The sequence below is a fragment of the Pyrgilauda ruficollis genome, unplaced genomic scaffold, assembly GCF_017590135.1.
Source record: "Pyrgilauda ruficollis isolate IOZ18807 unplaced genomic scaffold, ASM1759013v1 scaffold308, whole genome shotgun sequence".
NCBI lineage: Eukaryota > Metazoa > Chordata > Aves > Passeriformes > Passeridae > Pyrgilauda > Pyrgilauda ruficollis.
In genome coordinates this window covers 107,955-131,572 of record NW_024524467.1, presented here as the reverse complement: position 1 = coordinate 131,572, position 23,618 = coordinate 107,955, and the positions used below count along the sequence as shown (strand labels likewise).

Sequence of the window (23,618 nt, the reverse complement as noted above, 5' to 3'; positions counted from 1 at the left end):
GTGTCAGCGGGTTGGTTCTGATTTGTTAAACCCTGTTCCCCACAGCACATTCAGGTTGCTGGAAAAGGTGGACAAAGGATGTCCCTGGATTTCCAGTGCAGTGGGAAGTTGGCTGGTCCCACAGGAGGTTGGTGCTTCTGCTGACACCTCATCTCCACCTTCCTCCTGACTCCTCCTCACTGGCTGGGCCACATCTCCACGATCTTATGAGGTTCCTCCTGATTTTATCTTGGCATTTCCTCTTGGAAAAGCCTCCATCTCAGAGCTGCAAACTAAGTCACCATTGGATTTTAATCGTCCATGATCCAAAGGGGTTTATTCCCTTTATTACACCATTAATAAATAATTTGGTGTATTTTTCCCAAGTCCCTGACTGATGGGAATGAATTAAAGCAGAACCAAATAACTACTGTGGCGCCATTCCTGAGACCATCCCAATCCCAGGCTGTGTGGAGCCACCCAGGGACAGACAAGGCTAAAAAAAAAAAATCAATAAATACACATCTCAGATTATTAGAAACCCTTAAAAATTATGAAAGTGCCTCAAAAATCACATGGGACAGGAAAATCCTGAAAGGATGCAGCTGCTGAGCCCGGCTGGAGCCGATGGTTTCCTTTGGAATCCATCCAGAACACACAGAGTTGGGATGAGTTTTTCCATCCTGATCAACCAAAAGATCTGCAACACCCAGATAATTCCTAAGCAGCTCTGAATATGTGGTGGTTATTATCTAATAATTTTTTTTCTTGTTTTATTTTTTTTTCAGGAAAGATATGACGGGGTTGGGGATGTCACCTCCAAATATTTGTCCCACAGCAGAAATGCACCCAGGACCAGCAGCACAAAGGTTGACATTGTCCTTGCTGTTATCTGCAAGCAGCTTTTTTATTAAAACACAGTGAAATCCATAAAAAAATATGAGGGAAAAAAGATAATGTACAGCCCAGTGCTTTAAACTTTGTTGTTTTAACCTTATGAAGAGGGAATTTTGGATTTACTCCATTGATCCCTCGCAGCCAGGGGAGAATGAAATCCTGATTAGAAGCAGACAGGAAATAAAACAAACCTCTCCCAACCACGTGGAAGATGAAAGAAATGGGTCCATGTGGGATCTGGAGGCAGAATTTGGAATTTGGGACTATTTTATTTTATCCCAAACAACACCAGGAAGGTTTCACAGGCCCCACTCTTCATTTTAAGACATCAGCAGTTTGCAGTGAGACCATCAGGAGCAAAAAAAGAGGAATTAATCCTGAGCTACAGCACCAAAAAATGAGGATTCACATCCCAAAAAGAGGAGCTCATCACAGCTCAACTCCAACTCTCATCAATAATTAACAAATTATCAACATAAAGGACAAACAGTCATGGAATCAAGGTTGGAAAAGACTTCCAATATCATCAAATCCAACCATTATAGTGGTATTTTAAATTAAAGCACAGCAAGGTTGAAATAATGGCAGGAATTCCTCCCAAAGAGACAAGAATTTGTTGGGTTTGCTCATCCGAAGCACAAAACTCTTTTGTTTTTGCAGAACTGATGAAAGTCTTTCAGTTGGGAACGTTGGCTTTCCCAGCGTCCCTTTTGTGGGACTGACTGCTCACCCAACCCCTCTCCAAACCCTGTGTGGCAGCACTCAGCCTTCAGTTTGGAAAAGTGGCTGGTGTCAGGAACCCTCCAGCTGCTCCCTAAAAATAGCCACATCCTTCCTCTGGTAACGGCAAAGACCTTAATTGCCAGCCACTAACGAGTGGCAAGAAACCGTGAACGAACAGAGAGAATTCACTGCCCCACCTTCGTTTTCTGTTTGAAACAGGTTTAATTACAGGCAAATAATTACAATTTTTAAATCATCTGGGTTAGAAAATTGTCCAGAGCAAGGCAAGCAGGGCCAAAATTTAAAACCATGGAATTTAGCGAAGTCCTTATATAGCAAGCACATGCCACCATTATTGTCACCATTTGTCACCATGAGCACATTCCACCTGCTCCTTCCATACACACAGGTAGGGTAAAAACAGGAATTTCTGCAAGAATGGAAATATCCAGTGCCAGAAACCTAAATATTTAATATTCCATGAATATTTTGAGCATGAACACAGCGCTACATGTAGTTCTGTCTTTCATGGGGGGCAAGTTAATGATGTTCAAGGTAATGATGATATTTTACAGAGTGGCAAAAAATATTTTGCATTAAAGTAATAATACTTAAGAACTCAATATCCAAAATTTCTATATTAAATATTCAATTAATTATATGTTAATTCAGTGTTCAGCACACCCATTTTCTCTGGTGTTACATTCACACAAAAATAAAATGTAAGGAAGGAGATATAAATATAGATATATAGATATGGATGCACTGTCTTAAAACCTGCAAAAATTTGGTTTGGTTCCCAAAATCCTACAAAATTCTAATTTTCTACAATGGTGGATTCTCTTTAGGAATCCTATAAGCCCTAAGAAGCTTCACCAAGGGCGTAAAGGGTTTTTCATTCAAGCCCCTTTTATCCAGGACTTTCAGCCAAAACAGCCAAACTTTGTACAAAACTTTTATTTTCAAGAATTCTTGGTGGCGTACCAGCCACTCCAGGGCTAAACCTCTGCTGGCAGAGCAGATACGAGGCACGGGCAGACATTTTTTTCCCTCAGAATTCCCTCAGCTCTTTGCCCAGAGCCGAGCGCTCATCCCAACCTAACGGAAGCTGGCGCGTCCCGCACGGAATGCGGTGGCGGGACACGGTCGCGCGAGTCCCACGTCTGGGTTTGGATCATTTGGATCACGCAGTCAGTTTGAGAGAGGGCGCTGACACAGAAATCCCTGGTAATTCCATCAGCCCTGCTCCAGCGGCACCTCGGAGGCGGGATGGCCGTTCCCGTTCCGGATTACTCCGGCCTGCCCTTTGCCCCGCCACGGTGCAAATGAACCATCGGAGGCCCCGAGCAGCAGCCCAGTTGCCCACTTGTCAGGTCTCATTAGGGAGGGGACATCTCGGCCTCGTTGGCACCGGCGCTGGGGACAATGGAAGGTCCCAACCCTCCCTGGAGAGGAGGCCGGATATCAGGGCTCTGGATTTAAGGGAAAAGTGTTGATGGAGGGGACAGTTATTTTTAAGGATGGCTTTGTCCCGTCTGTCCTCCTCAGGCTCAGCTGGCTGACCATGACCATGAGCTGGGCCAGCTGCAAGTTTGCAGTAAAAGCACCATTCCAGGAAGGGGAAAAAAGGGAGGAAAAAGGGAGTCAGACACCAAATCTTCCCATACAAACAATCAGCAAAAGCCAGGCAGGAAAGAATTCCTGATTCATGGGTATTTCTGTGGTTCTCCTCACGCAAGTATGGCACAGGTTGTGCTGTTCAGGGCCCTCCATCTTGCTCCCAGGGGTGGTGGAGCATTTCCTTGCTCTTCCTGGATTTCCAATGCAGTGGGAAGCTGGCTGGTTGGTGGGAAGCTGATGATTCTCCCTCACAGGAGGAGGCTGATGATTCTGCAGACAGCTCATCTCAGCCTTCCTCCTCCATCTCCTCCTTGCTGTCTGGGCCACACTTCCAAGTTCCTACAAGGTTCTAACTAATTTCATCCTGACATTTCCTCTTATCCTTCCCCTTGGAGGGGCCTCCATCTCGGAGCTCCCTAAATCAACTCTTCCTTGAGAGAAACAAGCCAGCAAAAGCCAGGAAAAATTCCCTGTCAGTGGGCAGGAGACTTTCCGAGGCCTAAAGCAGCAATCAGAGCATGGCCGGGCAGTGCCATCTGTGAGGAGCCACCAAGGCCTCAGCACGAGGCTGTTCCTGTTCTGCTGGCAGGCTCAGCTGGTCCATCCTTCCTCTGCCTTAGGGGGATTATTCCTCAGTGGGAAACGAAGCCATAGGAACTCCTGACAAGGCTGGAAGAGCTGTTCCTGGAGGCGGAGCCTTCCCTCCAGGAATTCCCTCATGCACATCCCCAGCGTGACTTTCCCAAATAACTCCACAGGTTTTCCTTCTGCCTTTCTTCCAGGACACACAAAGCTGCAGGTTGGACTTTCCATGATTGGATTTACAATATTTGGGTTAGTTTTCACCTCCCTCCAGCTTCCAAATCCAAGCCATCTCTCTGCCCATGTCATCACTGTCCAAAGACAAATCGGAACGGCGATGGAATGTTTTCCACCTGGCAGCTGTGCCGGATCCCAGACAACAATCCCAAGGACTATTTTCAACTTCTCCAGCTCTAATTGCCTTTTTCCTCATTCTCATTTATCCTGCTCAGCCTTTTTGTGTCTATTCTATTTATTTCTTTTGGTTTCCACCACACATGTCAAAAGGTTATGAAAAAAAAACCTGGAATTGTTATGAATTGCCTCCAAATCCAGCTTTTTTCCACGTGTCATTTAGGGGATTTTCTTGGCAGTTTCACCCCAGGAATAGTTAAATGTGCATCCCCCTCCCCATAAAAGGGGATGTAGTAAAACTCTTGTATCCAAGGAACCTCTCAGAGCTCTTGCAGAGGGGTTCGTTGCCTCTCCTCAATTACAGCGAGCAAGAGTAATTAAACAATCAAACACAATTAGTGCACTAATTACTCCCAGGAACGTGGCCCATCTAATCGCCTTGCTGCTAATTACAAAGCCTGGAGTTCATTGAGCTAAAAGCCCCAGACCTGGGGAAGTGAAGGGGGGGACAATATGTTCCCTCTGATACAATTTAATCTTTCACAGGATGTGATTCCAAGGTTATTTTACAGCCAGCACTTGGCTTCTGTTTTCAACCTGAATCACTCATATTTTCAGTCTCACCAGTGAAACTTTTCTTAAATCTTTCCGTGTTTTAATGATTTGGGGTCATTTCCATTTATCCTCAGGATAGTTAGGCTTGATAAAAACACAAGGATGGAATAAATATATTTTACTGGAATATCAAAGACACTTAATATTTGGCATTAAAGACAGGGGAAAAAAGTGAACTTACAATTCAGCCACTCCATAATATAAGAAAACATAATTTCTGCAAATTAATTGTCAAGCTGAGCAGGTGAAATACTCCAAGTTAGACATAATTCATCCCCATTTTACTCCATAAATGTGGTACAGGGATGCCACTTTTCCCTTCCTTTAAATTACACAGAATATTCAAACCCGTGACCACAAACACCTCTGAATCAGCAGGAAAATGGACATGGATGATCCAACAAATAATTTCAAGATCTATTCCTGGGTTTTTGCATGGCCTGCCATAGAGGCAGTAAGGGAAGAAAGCCTGGGGGGATGTGGGAGATCAGGATTTTGCTCAGTTTGGGAATTTTGGAAGCCCCTCAGCACACGGGCTGACCTCAGTGCATGGAGAGCCCCCAGACAGCCCGGCTCCACGCAGACAGGATAAGGAAACCATGCATGAGCACAGAAATCCTGGGATTTTCCTGCTAATAAGAAGAAAAAAACCCCAGTAGCTGAGTTCCAGTGACCAAGGGGAGGGAAGACAGCACTAAATTATTCCCTAAAAAAATATTTGAGTTCATTGGGGCAGCTTATAGGGCTCCTCTTCCCAAGGCAGGGATGAGATTTCTGTGGATCACAGGTTGCCTTCCTCCTCCTCGGGAAACTCTCATGGCAAAAGGAGGAAGGGGAACACCCAGGGAAGGAATTTCAGGACAGGGAGACTGTGACTGCTGGTCCAGCATTGGTGACAGCACTGGAAGGGGGCAGGGTGGTGATGTTCTCCTGGGGAACCAACAAAATGAAGTCCCAAGGAACAGAGTTTATGCATGAAATTATATTTTGCTCTGTGTGGAAACAGCAATTGGGATCATCCTGGACCATCTTTCCTACTTAAACCAAGCAAAAGCATCCCCATTACTGGGAAAAAGGGAAAGAACATTGCAGTGTGAGCAAATAAAATGCAGCCAAAACAATGCCAAAGAACCAAATGAAATTAAAAAAAAAAAAAAACAAAAACAAAAAAACAAAACCAGGAGAATGTATTCCATGTTTATGACAAGAACTGGAAAATTATCTGAGCTGTAATCAAGACATGAAACCCATCAAGAAAACACATTTCTAGTCCATGTTTCAGCTTGGTAGGTACATAGAAACAGAATTTTTAACAGAACGGGATGAGGTTTTAAGGTTAAATTTTTACTACATCAAGAAAATTGGGACAACCTTGGGAGCAGGAGGATCCTCAGTATTTTTAAAGGATCAAAGGAACAGCCGCTGAGCCCAAGGTCATCCTGGGTAAACTCCTGGAGCATTTTATTTGCGCTACAGCAATATTTCAAGTAGTAAAAAATGACAAGGCAGAGTCATTGCGATGATGGGGAAAATAGGTCTCCAAACAATCCCATCGTTTTCCAACAGCCAGGATTCTGGCTCTGGCTGTGAGACTGTTACAGGGAATAATTGGGGGGAGACCAAAGCAGAGCACCAAAGCTCCAAACCCTCCTGATTACAAAAATGAGTTCTACCCAATTAACCAAGCGTGCTCGGGCCAAATTAAACCCCAGCCTAGTGACATCTCCAGATCTAATTGGTGAAAAGGGCACCTCCAAAAGATATTTTTTCCCCCCATTTCCCTGCAATTCTGCATTCAGTATCTTTGCGCCAGAAGTATTGATAAGAAACTCTTTGATTAGAGGCTGACGGGACATGAAAGAGGGAGTTTGTCCCTCCTGCGCCAAACTGTGCTTTAATAAAGCCAGACATCAATCTGCACCATTGTGTCCCCGCTCTCCTGATGCCTCTCTGGCGGGATTTGTGACAGTTCCTCTGGGACATCACCTCGCACATTTGCCATGCTAGATTAGGCACCGAGCCACAACCGCGCGGCGTCCGCCCGAAACGAGCTTTGTGCAGCGCCACGGCTCAGCCCCGCCAACGTCACCTCACCCAAATGAGGTTTTATTGTTATGAACACAGCCAAAATTTCAGCCTTTTCCCCTCTGAGGAGTGTTTTGACCCATCACTGATTGCACCGTTATTATTCCTTTCCTCTCCTCAATTACGCGATATTAATGAGTCCCGCTTTTCCCAATTCCCGCTGTAATGCCGTGTTTTTCCCCCAAATAATTTAACATATGCATGGAGCAGTTAATGAACACCATGTGTCATTTTTCCAGCCCTGGACACGCAGGGATGAGGCCATGGAAGGGTTCCCTTCCCCTGACAGTTCACATAGAGTTCATCTCATTTTTTATTTCGTGACCCGCACGTGAATTCCCTTCGGCACAAGGCACCAAAAACCCAGGGAACCACAAAAGGAGAGGACACTTAGGAGGACAACACCTCTGCTTTCCACATTTCCAAAGGGAACATCTCAAACCAGGCTGGAGAAGATGCCACGTCAACCCTCACGGAAATAACTGGGAATTGGGAATGGCTTGGCCATTCCCAGCTCTATAATTCCGACACCTCCGTAAAATCTAATGACCAAGGACCTGAGCCTCGTACAAGGATCCTTTAGATAAGTACCTCGTTCTCATTTTTATCTTCATAAAGTAGCTCATGTTTGTGTGAATCCAAATTTATAAGTCAGTTTCTACATCAAAATAAATAAGACGTTTTTATTTTATCATTTCTTCTGCCACCCTTTGCTCCACAACGACTGTAACAGATTTTGTCATAAATCTCTTTGAAGAAATTGCCATAATTAGTTATAATTAAAGAGCAAAATTAATCTGATTTTGTATTTTCTATCCTGTGACACCAAATTTCAGATATTTTTCTCCAAAAGCTTCACTCAAAGTTATCCTACTCCAGTTTTAATTTATGCTTTATTTTGGTATAAATTAGAAAAGCTACATATCATTAAATAATATGAAATAAACCCAACTGAGAACTGACTAATTAATGCACTTTCAGCTGTCTGGTTAATCCACGGAGTAAACAAATCCTTAATTCACGACGATTTTCATTAGCTTTTCCAGAAAAACAAAATCCAGCAGAACCCAAAACAAACCCTCTGCTCCATAAGAACTTCCAGTGTTATTTGCACTCCAAGGCCAATTAATTGCCACTTTTCCTCACAGAAAAAGCCATTTAATTCCTTTATTTTTCTAACTTGATGATGAAAAAAAGACTAATTAAGAGAAAACTCATCCCCAGCGCCATGGGAAGCTGTAAAACTCCATCCCCATTTTAGCCACTGCTCCCAGGATGGTTTCAAACTTCCAACACCACAATGAGGGGTTCTCAGTGGATATTCCTGAGATGGAAATTTTGGATTTCTCCCTGTTTTTTATCACATAAATGTCCCGGAAAGCTGAGTCCTGGTGCCTTCCCACAGAAAATTCTTTACCCTTGCGCAGAAAGTCACTCCTTTTCGATTTGATTATGTCATTACAATGTAGAGATGGACAAAATGCTCTGAATAACTGAATTAATTTTAATTTATTTTTCTGATGCTAAAATGAAGAATTTTGCTGTTCCAAGTTCACTTTGGAGGAAACTATTTATAAAGTGCATTAACTGCAGAAAACTCCAGAAATAAAGCAGGGATGTTTCACTCCCCCAGCACCCATTTCCTTGTATATTTAAATTTTAATTCAATTTTTACACAAGTTCATTACCCTCCCTGCATTTCCCTTGTAGATGTCACTGTCAATCAATTTTAATGTGTTTTTGTCACATAATGAAAAGTATGGGCATATCACAATATCATAATGAAAAAGTCTGTTATGTTCCACAGCTGAACAGGAAAATATTCCTGTGATCCACAATTGTCTGCCAGCAGGTCAGAAAGCTGAGGAATAAATTTATTTTTAGTAAGAGTAAATAGATCATTTCATATTTATTTAATAAATAAAATAAACCAAGTACTCAACAGCTTTGCCAGTTCTGAGAACCAGGTTCTCATTCTAATGGATTTCAACCCAAAACAAACCTTATAATTTTTAAGCAATGTCACAAAAGGATTATTTTCTTGTTGTTTTTTCAGTTATTCTGGTGGGTTTTAGGTGTTTTTTGGGTTTGCTAATTTTTTTCTTCATCCAGTTGTTGCTTCAACCCACCAGAAATAATTCCCTGGAGCTCATGGATGATTTGCTGTGTTTATTCAGGGTTAACTGCAAATAACAACAGTGCCCAAGGATAGACAAAGTGAATTTCCCTGAAACTACAGTGCCTGGATAGCAGAAATTTTTCCAAAATAAGAGCATTTTATTCACAATAGGCAGAATATTTCTGTTTTGTGGCAGAAATAATGCTGGCATGAATAAAACTTCCTAAAAGTGGGCTCAGATTAAAAGGGGTGGGAAAATAATTGAGGATCTTCCTGGAATGTTCATGAGATAAATCCTGAGGGTGACAGGGAAAACACCCAGTGCCCATGAGAATGGAAAACCATCAATTGGGTAATAAAAAAATGAATATAAACAAAAACCAGAGGAGTGAAGCCCAATAAACACACCCAGGAGCCAGAACAAAGGGCTGGACACTGCCTGAGACCAGCAGGGAAAGGGAGCAAGAGCTGAGCTGGGAAAGGGATGGGATATCCAGGATGCAGAAAAACCCAAGTGCTTGGAACAATTTTGATGAAATCCCAGACTGGTGTGGGTTGGAAGGACCTTAGAGGTGATCCCATTGTGATGCCTCAGGTTCAGCTTTTCTCTGTTTCAGACTCTGTGCTGCTTCAGTGTGCAGTTCTGAGCTTCACATTAAGGCTTGCTGAGCTCTCTGCACAGAGCAGGGACACAAAACAATTCCTGCTCCAGCTGGGCACCAAGGACAAATGATCCAAATCTCAGCCCAGGAGCACAAACCCCGTGGGCTGCAGAGAGAAAAACAAGCAGGATGGGAGTGCAGGGGCTGAGCTGGAATTGGACACTGAACTGCAATGTGCACATGGAGCAGAGCTGATCCCAGGGAGAGACCCCGTGAGCGCTCGTGCATTTTGGGACCATTTGGGTTCATCCTGGGTGCAGCCCTGGCTGGGCTCTTGTGCTGCCCAAGGTGCATCCATGGAGGAGATCCTTGAATCAAAACAAGCACAAGGAATATTTAAGACAAAATAAACACATTTAAATTTAAAATATTTGAACCACAACTTTGTACAGGCTTTTTTTTTTTTTTCCAACTCAAGCAACATGCTGACATATAATTATATTTTACTATATTTATTTTTTAGTGCCCTAATCATTGAGAAACCACCTCCAGAAGGGTGTAGGAATCTTGGGAATACCAAAGGATTGCCCCTAGATCAGCACAGCCTATGCAAGACAGAGCAGAGAGCACAACCTGGCCAGTCCACAACAATACAGAAAAGAAAAAAAAAAAATTAAATTAAAACAGTCTAGATTAAAGCATGATGAAAATGTGCTCCCTAAAGCCAACAGACTAACTAGAAATGGGGCTGGAAATTCAAAAATCCCACTGGTCCAGAGGATACATGGACACAGGTGTGATAAAAGGAGTTCCAAATTACTCTTTGTGCCACTACTTTAATTAAATTTTTTTATATGTCACTGAGGCCTCATGGAAAAAATTCAGTCAGGTCAGGATGGCTTTTTCAAGGATATTAAAGACAAAAATATTGATTACTTGCTAATATAATGACCAGGCTCACCAACAGACAGTCTTTGGCACTGAAACACTGCTTTAATTTCCATGATGTTGAATTATGTAAATATCTCAAAGGAATAAGGGAAGAAAGATATTTACAAAAAGAAATTTTCTTCTTTCTGTGAGCACCAAGCACTGAGCACTTCCAGCCAACTCAGGAGCGAAGCCAGATCTGGTCATGGTTGGAAATGAAGGCCTCCATTTGGCAGTGCCAGAGATGGTTGCAATGATTATATATGAAAATATTATAATTTATTATTACATCTAATTGCATATTATTATAATTATCCTATATTTTAATATAATGATTCACATTATAACACAAAATCAAGGAATCACAGAATGTTTGGGTTGGAAGGGACTTCAAATTCATCCTGTTCCATCCCCTGCCATGGCAGGGACACCTTCCACTGTCCCAGGCTGCTCCAAGCCCCATCCAGCCTGGCCTTGGGCACTGCCAGGGATCCAGGGACAGCCACAACTTTGGGCTTTAAACTCAGAGAGAGGAAGATTAGATGGGATATTGGGAAAAAACCTCCCCTGTGAAGGTGGTAAGGCCCTGGCCCAGGCTGCCCAGTGGAAGTCAGGAAGATTTGCTAAAATATTTCAAAATAAATGACGCCAAAACCAGGTGGAAATCTGAAATTCCCAAGAGCAGACACTTGAGCTGCTCTGTTTTCCTTGAAACCAGCAGGAAAGCTCCCACTGGCCTCAAATCCCTTCTCCAGAGGGACACTGAGGCCCTGAGTGGGGATGATGCCTTGAGAAGGCTGCCCTAGCCTGGGCAGAGTTCCAGAATAAAGCAGGGATTGATTCAAGGATCTCCTCCATGGATGCACCTTGGGCAGCACAAGAGCCCAGCCAGGGCTGCACCCAGGATGAACCCAAATGGTCCCAAAATGCACGAGCGCTCACGGGGTCTCTCCCTGGGATCAGCTCTGCTCCATGTGCACATTGCAGTTCAGTGTCCAATTCCAGCTCAGCCCCTGCACTCCCATCCTGCTTGTTTTTCTCTCTGCAGCCCACGGGCTTTGTGCTCCTGGGCTGAGATTTGGATCATTTGTCCTTGGTGCCCAGCTGGAGCAGGAATTGTTTTGTGTCCCTGCTCTGTGCACAGAGCTCAGCAACCCTTAATGTGAAGCTCAGAACTGCACACTGAAGCAGCACAGAGTCTGAAACACAGAAAAGCTGAACCTGAGGCATCAAGGAGAGGAGCATCCTCCTGCAAAGGAGAAATCTCAGAATCTGCAGAAATCTCAGAATCCACCCAAAATCTTGGCCCCTCCTACCCCCAGTGCAGCTCTACACATAAACTCATAGCTGAGGCCACAGCTCTGAGCACCACAATTCCTAAATTAATTAATTTGGGCTCCCAAGCACTGGAGACCAACCAAAACAGTCCCTACTCCTCCTTTGCCATCCAGGTCCCTCATTTTCTCCATAAAAACCCTTCACAAATCAAAAAGTGATTTAAAATCTACCTTTCTGTAGAGGACAGGGAACCAAAGGCTCAAGAGCAGCAGGATAAGGTAAGCAGGACCAAACCAGGGACCAGAACCTTCCTGAGCTCTTTTAAAGTCACCCAGCAGTGGGAGGAGCACCAGGAATTAATTCGGGAACAGTTTCCCACCTCTGCTCAGGTGTGTGCTCTTTGTTTACCTGAATCACCTGACCAAAAGCATTGCTCCAGGTCAAAATGTCAGAGAAATAAATTTAAAAAAAAAATAAAAATAACAAAGAGAAGTTTGAACAGTTTGGTTTTGTGTTTATAAGCCAGGCCTTCTCCTCCATGCAACAGAATTAACAGATAAGCAGGAAAAGTCTCATCCCTCCACAGGGAATTTGTTTCTTCCACACCTTAAATCTTAAAATTTCACCCAGCCTGGCCATGAAAATTGTCTGCCTCAGCATAGGAAACAATCAATGTTTTAAGTCTTTCCTTTAGAGGTTTTCAGTACATAATAACTTAAAAATACCAAAAAGGAAATAATAAAAACAAAGTAAAATTCCAAGTCCAGACTGGACAGGGCTTGGAGCAACCTGGGATAGTGGAAGGTGCCTGTGGCAGGGGGTGGAATGGGATGGGCTTTAAGACCCCTTCCTAAATTTATGGAAGGCAGCCATAAATATAAAAATAAATATGAAAATATCCATTCATTCACCCCTCATGGCTCCAATTTCCTGATAAATGTGGAGGTGGAGGCACCACTCTGGGAGATCAGGTGGATGTTCAGCCCCAACAGCCAAGGAGAGGACATAGCAAAACCCAGAACTTCCCCCCCAGTCTTACTCATCCTCTGGAATCCTGATCACAGCTCAGAAAAATTCATTTTTCACCTCGAAGGGGAAGAGAAGAAATAAAAAATGTGCTGTACAACCTTCTCCTGTTATGACAGACTTGCAGATACTTCACATTTTTCATTCATTATCAGGGGCTGGTTTGTGGAGCTCCAAGCCACGCTCTGTGCCAGAGATATGAGCTCATGGAGCTGAAGTTCTGACTCCCTGCCAGATCGAGCTGTGATATTAAAAGAAACCAAAATGAGCTTCCTGTGCAAAACTGGGAACAAAAGAGCATTTTTCCAGTGCTACCCTGAGGGTTCACAGGAACCTCAATGTCCAGCTCCAGGCACAGCTCCCATCTTATCACCCCATCAGCACAGAGCAGGAACCCAGTGAGGGCTCTTTTGGGATGTGTTTAAATCGGGGCACAGACACAGAGAGGTTCTGGCAGAAGCTCCCAGCCCAGCCATTCCCAACGAGCTGCTTGTTTCCCAAACCTGGAGCGCATGGAATGGGGTGGGAGATGCAGCCTCCAGCCACAGCTGGAGACACAGTGGGATGGTTTGGCTGGAAAGGGACCTGGGCATCACCCAGTTCTAGCCTTGACACTTTCCACCATCCCAGGCTGCTCCAGCCTGGCCTTGGACACTTCCAGGAACCCAGGGATCCAGGGGCAGCCCCAGCTGCTCTGGGAATTCCAGCCCAGCCAGGAATTCCCAGTTCCCAATCTCCCACCCATCCCTGCCCTCTGGCAGTGGGAGCCATTCCCTGGCTCCTGTCCCTCCATCCCTTGTCCCCAGTCCCTCTCCAGCTCTCCTGGAGCCCCTTCAGGCCCTGCCAGGGGCTCTGAGCTCTGCCTGGAGCCTTCCCTTCTCCAGGGGAACATTCCCAGCTCTCCCAGCCTGGCTCCAGAGGGGTTCAGCCTTGGAGCATGTCCAGGGCCTCCTCTGGGTCTGCTCCAGCACCTTCTGATGTTGGACCCAGAGCTGGAGGCAGCTCTGCAGATGGAGTCTCACCTGAAGGACAATCCAAATTCTCACCCCAGGATCTGCCCAGCAGGTTCCACCCAAGAAGGGCTGGACTCAGGAGACTTCTCACCAGCAGACAAAGACCTGGTGATGATGATGTTTTCTTTAAGCAACCTCAGTGCTCAGTTTTACACATCAGAAACCCAAAACCAGCTTAAGAAGTGCTGTATTATCCAGTTGGGTGGGCTGCAGGAATTTTGGATTTGAAAGGAACAAGCAGATATTAAATTTTTACCCAAAATAAAATGAAAAATCCAACAAACAAAGCTCAGACAGACGCAAGGGCACTGGCCCAGCCCTGCCAGATCCTGCTGACAGCTGCTGGAAGCACATGGAATCTTTTCAGGACAGATCACCTTGAAAATAATTCCATCAAACTGTCCTTAGGACCACAAACACCAGTGGGAATTGGGATGTGCAGTGCACACTTTTCATTTTTCCACCACTTGAGGGTTTAGGAACCACCAGAGTGTTCCCTTCCTCCAAGAAAAGCCACATTTTACTGCAAGAAATTTTTAGAAATTTCACATTTTAGAAAGAAATTACAAATGAGGTGTGTGCTAAAGCCATCCTCACAACTTGCCCTGCTGGGTAATAAAAGCTCAGTTCCTCTCCTTGACTCCAAGCCAAGAACCCATGGGGAAGATGCTCAGGTGTCCACAAAACTCTGTGAAAATCCCACACTTTATATAAAGATGTACCAACATATTTGTCCCAAGGCATTTTTCCATTCACACAAAAACGTGGCTGCAAGACTTAAAAACTCCTTCCCACAGAGTTTCAGGTGTTTCATCTTCCCATAAAACATCCCATGGATTGATCCTGGATGCAAGGATAAATAACCTTGGATTGAGACTGGAATTGGAATTATCCCAGCAGCCAGCGTGTTTATAATGTTGCTTCTACTTTTGGGACCTCAACATAATTTTCACGTGGCATCACACGGTTCCTTTCATGGTTTTGGCAGCCAAGCCAAGAAAATCCCTTCCCAAAGCCCCCTTGGATTCCCAAGGAATGCAATTGAAAATGGGAAAAAGAAGTGACAGACGCCCAGAGCTCCACACCTTGCACGGGGACAATTTGGTGCAGGGTCCAAAGCACCCAACCTGTCCTAATCACCTTGAGCTCATTAATTTACAAAGCTTTGGCCCAACTCTCGGGGCTGGCAGATGATCAAGCTCTTAGTGGATGTGATTCAAACTAATCCACTAAAAGGCATTTAATTCCAGCGAGGAAATCAGGACTTTTCAATTATTAGAAGTGCTAAAAAGTTTTACTGCCAGCAGACTTTCAAGGTGAGGGGAGAAACAAGGCCCAGCTCCATCCAGGGGGGTTTCCCACCTCAAATCCCACCACCAAATCCCACCCCATGGTTCCCCCCAGTCCCCTTTCACTGCAGACAGGGACAAAAGCAGCTGGATCCAGCCTGTGGTGTTGCTTATTTTCCCCTTTTTCATCCTTCAGATCCCATTTTCAGTGTGGTTCCCTAGGGAAAAGAGGATTTTGTCAAGCTACACAACTTCTCACTTGGATCCATCAGGGCATTTGGCCAGGAAGAGGAAGGGAAGGTTGGTAAGTTAATGAACATTCCATGATGGAAACATCCTCCAGCTACCTCAGCCAAGGAAACCTTGCACTCCCATCAGTACCTCACTAGACACCAAAAAACCCAAAAAATCCCAAAATCCAACAAAGAAAGAAAGAGAGAAAACTTTTAAGCATCCCAACCGAGGAAAAAAATGGAATAACAAACCAGGATAAGACCCAAAGTTGTAAAAATCAGCTTCCTCAGATGTGGAGCATGTGATGTCCTTGGAGCCAGGAATGTTGCTGGGAATTTGCTGTTAAACTAGGTCATGCTCAAGATTTTTATTTTGCCAGTTCCAAAAAGCCAAGGCCTTGTGATCTGAACAGCAAACCCAACAACACCAAATGTCATTTCCAGATAAAATATTTTAGTGGATATAAAATTCAAAGCAGGTAAATATTTATTCATATAACAACACTCTTGGTTACCTCAATTAAAATTTGCTCCATAAAGCAATCCCACAAAAAAAAAAAACAAACCACTCCTGAGGATAAAAACCACTGAAAAAAAACACCTCTTTCCCTTTTCCCACTTGAATATTACATCTAAACCCAAGGTAGAAGCTGTTTAAAATCTCTGTTATCTGGAAAAAATAAGAAGATGGTAATATTCATTTTTAAAACATTGTAAGATGCACCAAAGATGCTTTGTACCCTATTAAATGTTTAAGCAGAGCATGACTTGGTAGATACAGGCTGAAAACAACTTAATAGCAGTGAAACTTCCATCCTTAAAATGCAACTGAAAAAACAACTTTAAAACCTTCTCCATCCTTGAAGGCCAACTGACCAATACAGAGATGTCTGTATTTGTGTACAGGCTTTATGGAGTTACAGAAAACAGATATTTTAGATGGATAAAATAGATATTTTAGATGGATAAAATAGATATTTTAGGTGCATTTTTGGTATATTTATCTACTCATCACCCAGCAGAGACAGGAGGTAAAATGAGGACGACAAGGCCACTTAACCTTTCCTTGCGATGTGAGGAACCCACAACGTTTTCACTCCCCACAAACCTCTCCTCATTCCTACCTCCATGGATACCCCAAAAAACTCTTATCCACCAAACAACCTCCTTGGAAAACACCTCCACAAAATCCCAGCGGGCATCCCAAGGGTCCAAATTTGGTATTTATGGACGGCTCCCGGCGCTGGATCCCAACCCCGCGGCGCTCACCCTCTCCTCCAGCGCCGGCGCCGCCCTCGCCGGCCCCTTGGATCTCCCTGGAGTGGGTTGGAAGCTCCTTAAGAGCATGAAGACATCTCAAGAGATTTTAACTCTTAATATCTGCAGACTGGCATCTGCTTCCCCGGCAGTTTAGCCCCAAATGTATGTCTGGGAAGAAGGAGAGCCCTAAAAGCAGGCGGGATTTCTATGAAATCCAGCCCTGCACTGGTTTGCCTTTAGAATCTTGTTATATGAGCACAAGAATCCCAGGAAAACAAAGTCCCTTTGGTGAAATATTGAAGGTTGGGAAAGGCTGGTCGTGCACAAAAACAAAAAGCTTGGTAGGTGTAGAGAAAATAAAACATACAAAAATAAATTCAACCCTGTTAAATATTTAAATATAGATAATAACATGACAGAATAGGCCAAATTTGTATAAAAACAGAGCAATACATTAAAAAAAAATTAAAAAAAATCTTAAAATGGTGTGTTTTATTTCATACATTTAGATTGACCACAAGCCGTATGTGAAGACAATCGAACAAGCATCATTTCTACAAGCACACAAATCAACTCTAAATAAACTGCACGTGCAGAGCCCCCATTAAATCAATATTTGGGATGTGGAATTAAAGTGCTGCCGTTTGGGATTCTGGCCAGGAAAGCCCACGAGACCCCATGACTTGAGCAGCAGATGCACAGAGCGAGGTCTGGAGATGCTGACATTTCATCAAGGGCTCCCATTCTTCTGGGGACAAGAGCCATTGTTCCCTGTCCCACCAGGGCTCTTTGGGAGCACTGCTGAAGCACATCTGCCCAAATTTATTTTATTAATAAATTTTAATAAGTGTTTTTTCAAGGTTTTTTTAAAGTGTTTTTTTCAGTTCCTCAAAAACAACTTCTGAAGAGTAACCTGATGGAATTTGCTTCGTTTATTAAAAAATTGTGTTTGTTGATGTGAAACAACAAATAAATTAAAATCTGCAGGAGCTGTCAAAGAGAAATCCAGGGGTTTAAGAAAGAATATTTTGGTTTTTTGTCCTTCTCCTTCCTACCATCCTCATTTTCAGGTGACTTTGTGGCATGTATTTATGGCATTACTCCACCTTCTCCTCCAGACACATTTAAAAATCAATCCTACAGCTGATTAATCTCCAAAAATGAGCTTGTCAAGCCCTTCCCTCCACCAGCCAGAGCCAAAAATTCCTGATTTCCATAACAGCAGCGTGAATTTTGTGGCACAGAAGGACAATGAGCTGAAATCACCCCGACTGCACTCCAGGAGCAGAGCTGGCAAACACTGGACTCACCCTGTGAGGGATTCCAGCTGGGAATCTCTGCCCGGATCAAGGAATGGTAACAGTGAAAGGGAACAGGAGCTGAGTTAAAAATTTCCAACTATTTCGGAGGAGAATAATCAATTAATTAATTAATAAGGACTAAGTTCACGAAATTTCCTGAGAAAAGATATTTTGGAGGACTTTTTAAAAAATTGCCTCAGGGCACTTAAAACACACATTTAATAAGCTCAGAATGAGGCAAGATTAGGAGTGTGCAGCCATCAGCATTTCTGGATATAAACCACCAGGAAAACACTCTCCTGCCATGACTTCCCCTTTTCCAGAGTCCTTTTATTCCCTGCACTGCAAACCAATCCTGAATCCCAATAATTTCCTCTGTTAATCTGCTTTTATACTTTATTTTTTTTTTTTCTTTTAGCACTTAACTCCCTCCTCGGGACAAACCCCAGGAATTCTGCAACCTGCCTGATGCTGAAATATTTCCATTTTTCCAGCCAAATCCCTGCAGTATCCACAGGGATCATCCCACAGCGAGTCAGGCACCTGCCTGAGAGTCGTAATTTGTCTGCACAGCAGCTCAGGAGATGAAAGCAGAGCCACACAAAAGCTCAGGGCTGACTGATAGGAAATAATTGCAGGCAGAATTCCATCAGAGGAATTTATGTTATTCTATTAAAGGCACTTGAAGAGAATGCAAAAAAAAAAAAAAAAAAAAAAAAAATTTTTTTAAAGGGATTGAAAAAAAAAAAAAAAAAAAAAAAAAAAAAAAAAAAACCAAAAAAAACCCACCCAGAATTTGATAAAATACAGGAATAATTGGCATTAAACAAATAAAAGACGTAAAAGGAAAACAGGATAAAATTGTAATTATAAGTGAGGTAATTCCTCTCATCTTTTCCTATCATAATTAGCAGTTCATGTGGAACATTTAGCAGTTTATATAGAATATTTATCAGCTTATATAGAATATTTAGCAATTTATATAGAGTATTTAGCTATTTATATGGCATATTTAGCTGTTTATATAGAATATTTAGCAACTTATAGAGAATATTGAGCAATTTATATAGAATATTTAGCAATTTATATAGAAATAGTAGCAATTGATATAGAATATTTAGCTATTTCTATAGCATATTTAGCAGATTACATAGAATATTTAGCAATTTTTATAGAATATTTAGCAATTTATCTAAAAATAGGAAGCCCCTGGAAGAGCTTGCTCAGGAATACACACCGATGGAGCAGCAGGAGGGATATTTTATGTCATCATCCCAAATCCATCCCAACTTTGAGGATTTCCTGAGTTTTCCAGCAAAGCCAAGCCCGGGGACGAGGCACAGCTCCTGCTGAGAGCATCTGCAGCATCCCTTGGGAGAGAGCCCCACTCTTAACTCCCTGCCCTGGCACTGCTGGCAGCCCCATAAATGGGAATATTGTGGATTCACAGGGAATCACTGGAGCAGGGGCTGAGCTGGGATCACGTAGGCACAACTGGGCAATGAACAAATGGCCGTTTATACTGGATTTTTCCCCGTTTTAACACGTGCCAAGGGATAAACCGTGGGTTTATTGGGTGTACAGATGTCCAAAATAGATTTTTATGGGGTTAACAATACTTCATTGTTGGTGGGGAAGGAGTTCTGCCTCCAGACACACACTTCTGTGAAACCCATAACATTTCCACAGCAGATTTATAAAAACTCAACCAGGAACAACAAAGTGGACGGGGAAGAGCCCATATAGCAGCTCTGATGAAAATGATGATTATTTCTGGGAACATATGGCCATGGAGGGATAAGGGCTCTGCTCCTCTCTGAGTAGGTCACACCACGCCACAAAAAAACACAGAAAACTCACCAGGGGCAAAATGGGCCTAGGACAGGGAAAAAAAAAAAGAGGAATTATTCACTTTGTAGGAAAAAAGATGGATTTCCTGCAAGCCTTGTTCAAACTACCAAAAAGAAAAAAATAGAATTCAAAATAGTTTTTAAAAAGTGGTGGTATAATCATGGGATTTATTTGTACTTTTGCTCTTGCTCTCCCATTACACCACAAGGAGGGATTGTCTGAGGTACAAATCTCTCCAGAGTGGCAAAGAGGCACCAGAAATCCTACCTTGCCACCTCCTTTCAGCGTTGCCACCAAGCCAAGATCTCTTTCCAAAGGCAGATCCCAATCGGCAAGGCAGACACTGCACCTTTCACCCAGGGCCCGCCTCAGCCGCCCCAGGGCTGAAATAACAGTTTGTTTCTCTGCTCCTCTCTGAGTAGGTCACACCACGCCACAAAAAAACACAGAAAACTCACCAGGGGCAAAATGGGCCTAGGACAGGGAAAAAAAAAAGAGGAATTATTCACTTTGTAGGAAAAAAGATGGATTTCCTGCAAGCCTTGTTCAAACTACCAAAAAAAAAAAAAAAAAGAATTCAAAATAGTTTTTAAAAAGCGGTGGTATAATCATGGGATTTATTTGTACTTTTGCTCTTGCTCTCCCATTACACCACAAGGAGGGATTGTCTGAGGTACAAATCTCTCCAGAGTGGCAAAGAGGCACCAGAAATCCTACCTTGCCACCTCCTTTCAGTGTTGCCACCGAGCCAAGACCTCTTTCCAAAGGCAGATTCCAATCGGCAAGGCAGACACTGCACCTTTCACCCAGGGCCCGCCTCAGCCGCCCCAGGGCTGAAATAACAGTTTGTTTTCCAGCTAAATGAGTTCATTTTCACTAAATAGGTCTCCCTGAGTGAGTTTTGTGGAGCCAGACCATCAGCAGCACCAGCAGACACTTCCAGCTCTCCCCAGAGTTCTCCATGGTCGAGCTGGGCCATGGATCCCTTGACCCCAAGGACTCGCCCTGCCCATTCCATCACATCAATCTGACAGACATGAGGAGCAAAACGGGGCAGGAAAAGGAGGAGGGTCAGAGTTTCCTGCCCTCAGGTCCTAAAAAACATCTTGAGGGATGTCCAGTGTTTATTTTTAGTGCTCCTTAAACCCCTTTATTCATCCAGGCCATGAGAAACTGGACTGATCGACAAATGGCGGGATGCAACTTGGGTTTCCATTGGAAAACCCCAGCCCTGCTGACGAGCAGAGCTGAAAGCAAATAATTTATTCCGTTTCCAAGCTCCGTTGTAACTTATCCTTTACTTTTACACCAGAGAGTGGCAGGAAATCAGCCTGGAGATCAGACACGCGAGCGCCAAATAATGGAACCAGCGGATCGCTGACGCATAAATAAAGTTTTAGATTTACGGGGAACAAGCCTCCCACTGTAGCATGGCCAGGAGGACTTTTCAGATGTTTTTATGTCAGCACTGGCCTAAAAAATAAATCCAGTGGGAATGGGAAGGGTTGGATTCCCTCCCTGCTGGCACCTCCTGGGGCTGTAGGGAAGCAGCGGGGTTAGACTCGAGGGCAAGCCTGGTTAAACCCCGTCCTTAGTGTTTGCATAACTAATGAGGGAATGTTTGGAATAATTTTATCCCAGAGTCCTAATGAGCTAAATCATTTTGGGATCATTTGTCTCACCAAGGATTTGTTTTCAGCTCGTTCTGCCGCCGAGAAAACACGGATCTGGTGGAGAAAACTCATCCCCGCTCCTCGTCCCTCTCAGAGCTGGGCTCTGCAAGCTCAGCACTGAACACAACCAGGCAAAAATATCAAAATTTGTATTTTCTTGGGCTGCTTCCAGCATTGGTTGCAGAGGGAATGGCACCACTGAGTTTCCACAGCAGGAAAATAACGCACGGCTCTGAGATCCGCGGGATTCCGCGGGGCTGGAGCGCGACGCGGAGCCAGCCTGACCTCCTGACACCACCAGCGCCAGCTCTGAGCCAGCCAGGTCCTCCCATCTCGGTGCAAAATGGCTTTTCCACAGCAGGAAAAGCAGGGAAAAATCCAGCAGGGGTTGTTCTGAAGGTGTATTAATAGTCACACCAGGGATTTCCACCCACTTCCCACTGGGATCTCTGTGGTTTGCACCAATTCTCACAGAACAAGGTCTCTGAAGTGGCAGAATAATTATTTTTTATATAGAAAATGTATTTATTGTGGCAGTTCTGCCCACTGGAAGTTCCCAATCCACCAGCCCAGCAGCTGGTGTGGCCTGAAAAATGAATCTTGAAATGATTTTAAAAAATGAATCACAGCCTGGGCTTCTGACCCTGGAAAAATCAACCAGTGTGGATTACAAATTATGGGTATTCCTGCAGGGACTCCCACAATTTGGGCAGGTTTTCATAGCTGACCATGTCCATTGCCAAGTAAAAATTCCCAAAATATAGGAGAAATTATGTGGATATAGAAAATAATTATCCAGCTCATTGTATTAGCAAGGGCTGTTTAGGAATAGAATGTAATAATTATTAAGAAATTGGTAATATTCCCTCCACTTAAGCAGGAAAGAGCACATACACTGGCTGCAACTGGAAACACAACTATTTATCTATGAAATTAATTTCATTTTTAATTTAATTAAATCCAAAGCTAGGCTGGGTGGGGCTTGGAGCAGCCAGTGGAAGGTGTCCCTGCCCACAGCCGGGATTGGAACAGGATGAGCTTTAAGATCCATTCCAACCCAAAATATTCCATGATTTTTTTCGAGAGCAGGATTTCTAATTAACAGGGAAGAAGAGCAGGAAGCTCTTTAGCAGCAGCAGCACCGTGACTCTCTTTTACTCCCAACAAATATAATTATTCCCTTTGCTTTCATTCGGAAAACAACTCGTGAAGAGCCCCATTTCCATAAAGAGGCTCTCAGAAAAAACATTAAAAAGCAGTGATAACCACAGTCCCAGCCTCCTGCCAAACCCCAGAGCCCCGCTGGGGAGCGGGGCAGGACCAGCCCGGGAGCGCCTCCATCGCCTCCCGGCAGCCAAAACCACCCGGAGCACCCTCTCCTGGGGCTGTGACCCAAAAAAACCCTGGAATTCGGGGGGAGAAGGGGGTGTTTGGAAGGGAAGGGCGGGTTCCAAACACGGGGGGCTCCTGGAAAAACCCCTCCGGCTCATCCCGGGGCTCATCCCTCGGGGAGCCGGTTCTGCTTCTGGAGGGGAGCGAGGGGTCCCCAAATCCGGCTGGAATCGCCGAGCCAGAGCTGAGCGAAGGCAAAATGGACATTTTCCCTTTAACCCCACACAGGCACGGGTTTGTTTTGCTAAGCACGTGCCGACCCGAGTGACTTCTCCACCAAAAAAATAATCGCTTTTTTTCCGCTGTAACAATGGAGAAAACAATAGGGAAAAGAATGGGGGAAAGAATAGGGAAAAGAATAGGGAAAAGAATAGGGAAAAGGGATAGAAAGAAGGGGTTTGGGCGGTTAAACAGAGACAGGGACATACCTTTGCGGCACGGATTTTCCAGGCTCTGGCTCAGGGATTTTCCATCGCTCCCTCGGCGGCCGGGGCAGCCCGGGAGCCGGGAATGCTGGAGCCGGGAATGCGGGATCCGGGGATGCGGGAACCGGGGATGCGGGATCCAGGGTGGGCTCGCCTCCCTGCCGGGGCCGGCTCATGGAGCGGCTGTGCCCGCTCTGCTCTGCCGGCAAGGAGAGATTAGGATCTCCGGCGGGCAGGGAATTGTGCTGAGCTCCGGCTTTCCTTGGTGCTTCATTAAAAACGAGATTTTATTCCGGGCTGGTGTGGACAGATCAAACAATCAGCGGGTTATCCTGCTTGTCTTTGTTCCAGGCGGGGAAAAAAAAAAAAAA

General features: G+C 44.2%; 1 protein-coding gene across 1 annotated transcript in view; it reads right to left on the bottom strand.

Moving 5' to 3' along the window:
• LYPD6 (LY6/PLAUR domain containing 6) overlaps positions 1 to 23,329 on the bottom strand; it is a 28,895-nt gene extending 5,566 nt beyond the window's left edge. Inside the window, exon 1 of the mRNA XM_041473910.1 lies at positions 23,251 to 23,329. The gene's annotated coding sequence lies outside the window, so the exon portion shown is untranslated. The remainder of the gene's footprint in view (positions 1 to 23,250) is intronic.
• Between the last annotated feature and the right edge of the window lie 289 nt (positions 23,330 to 23,618).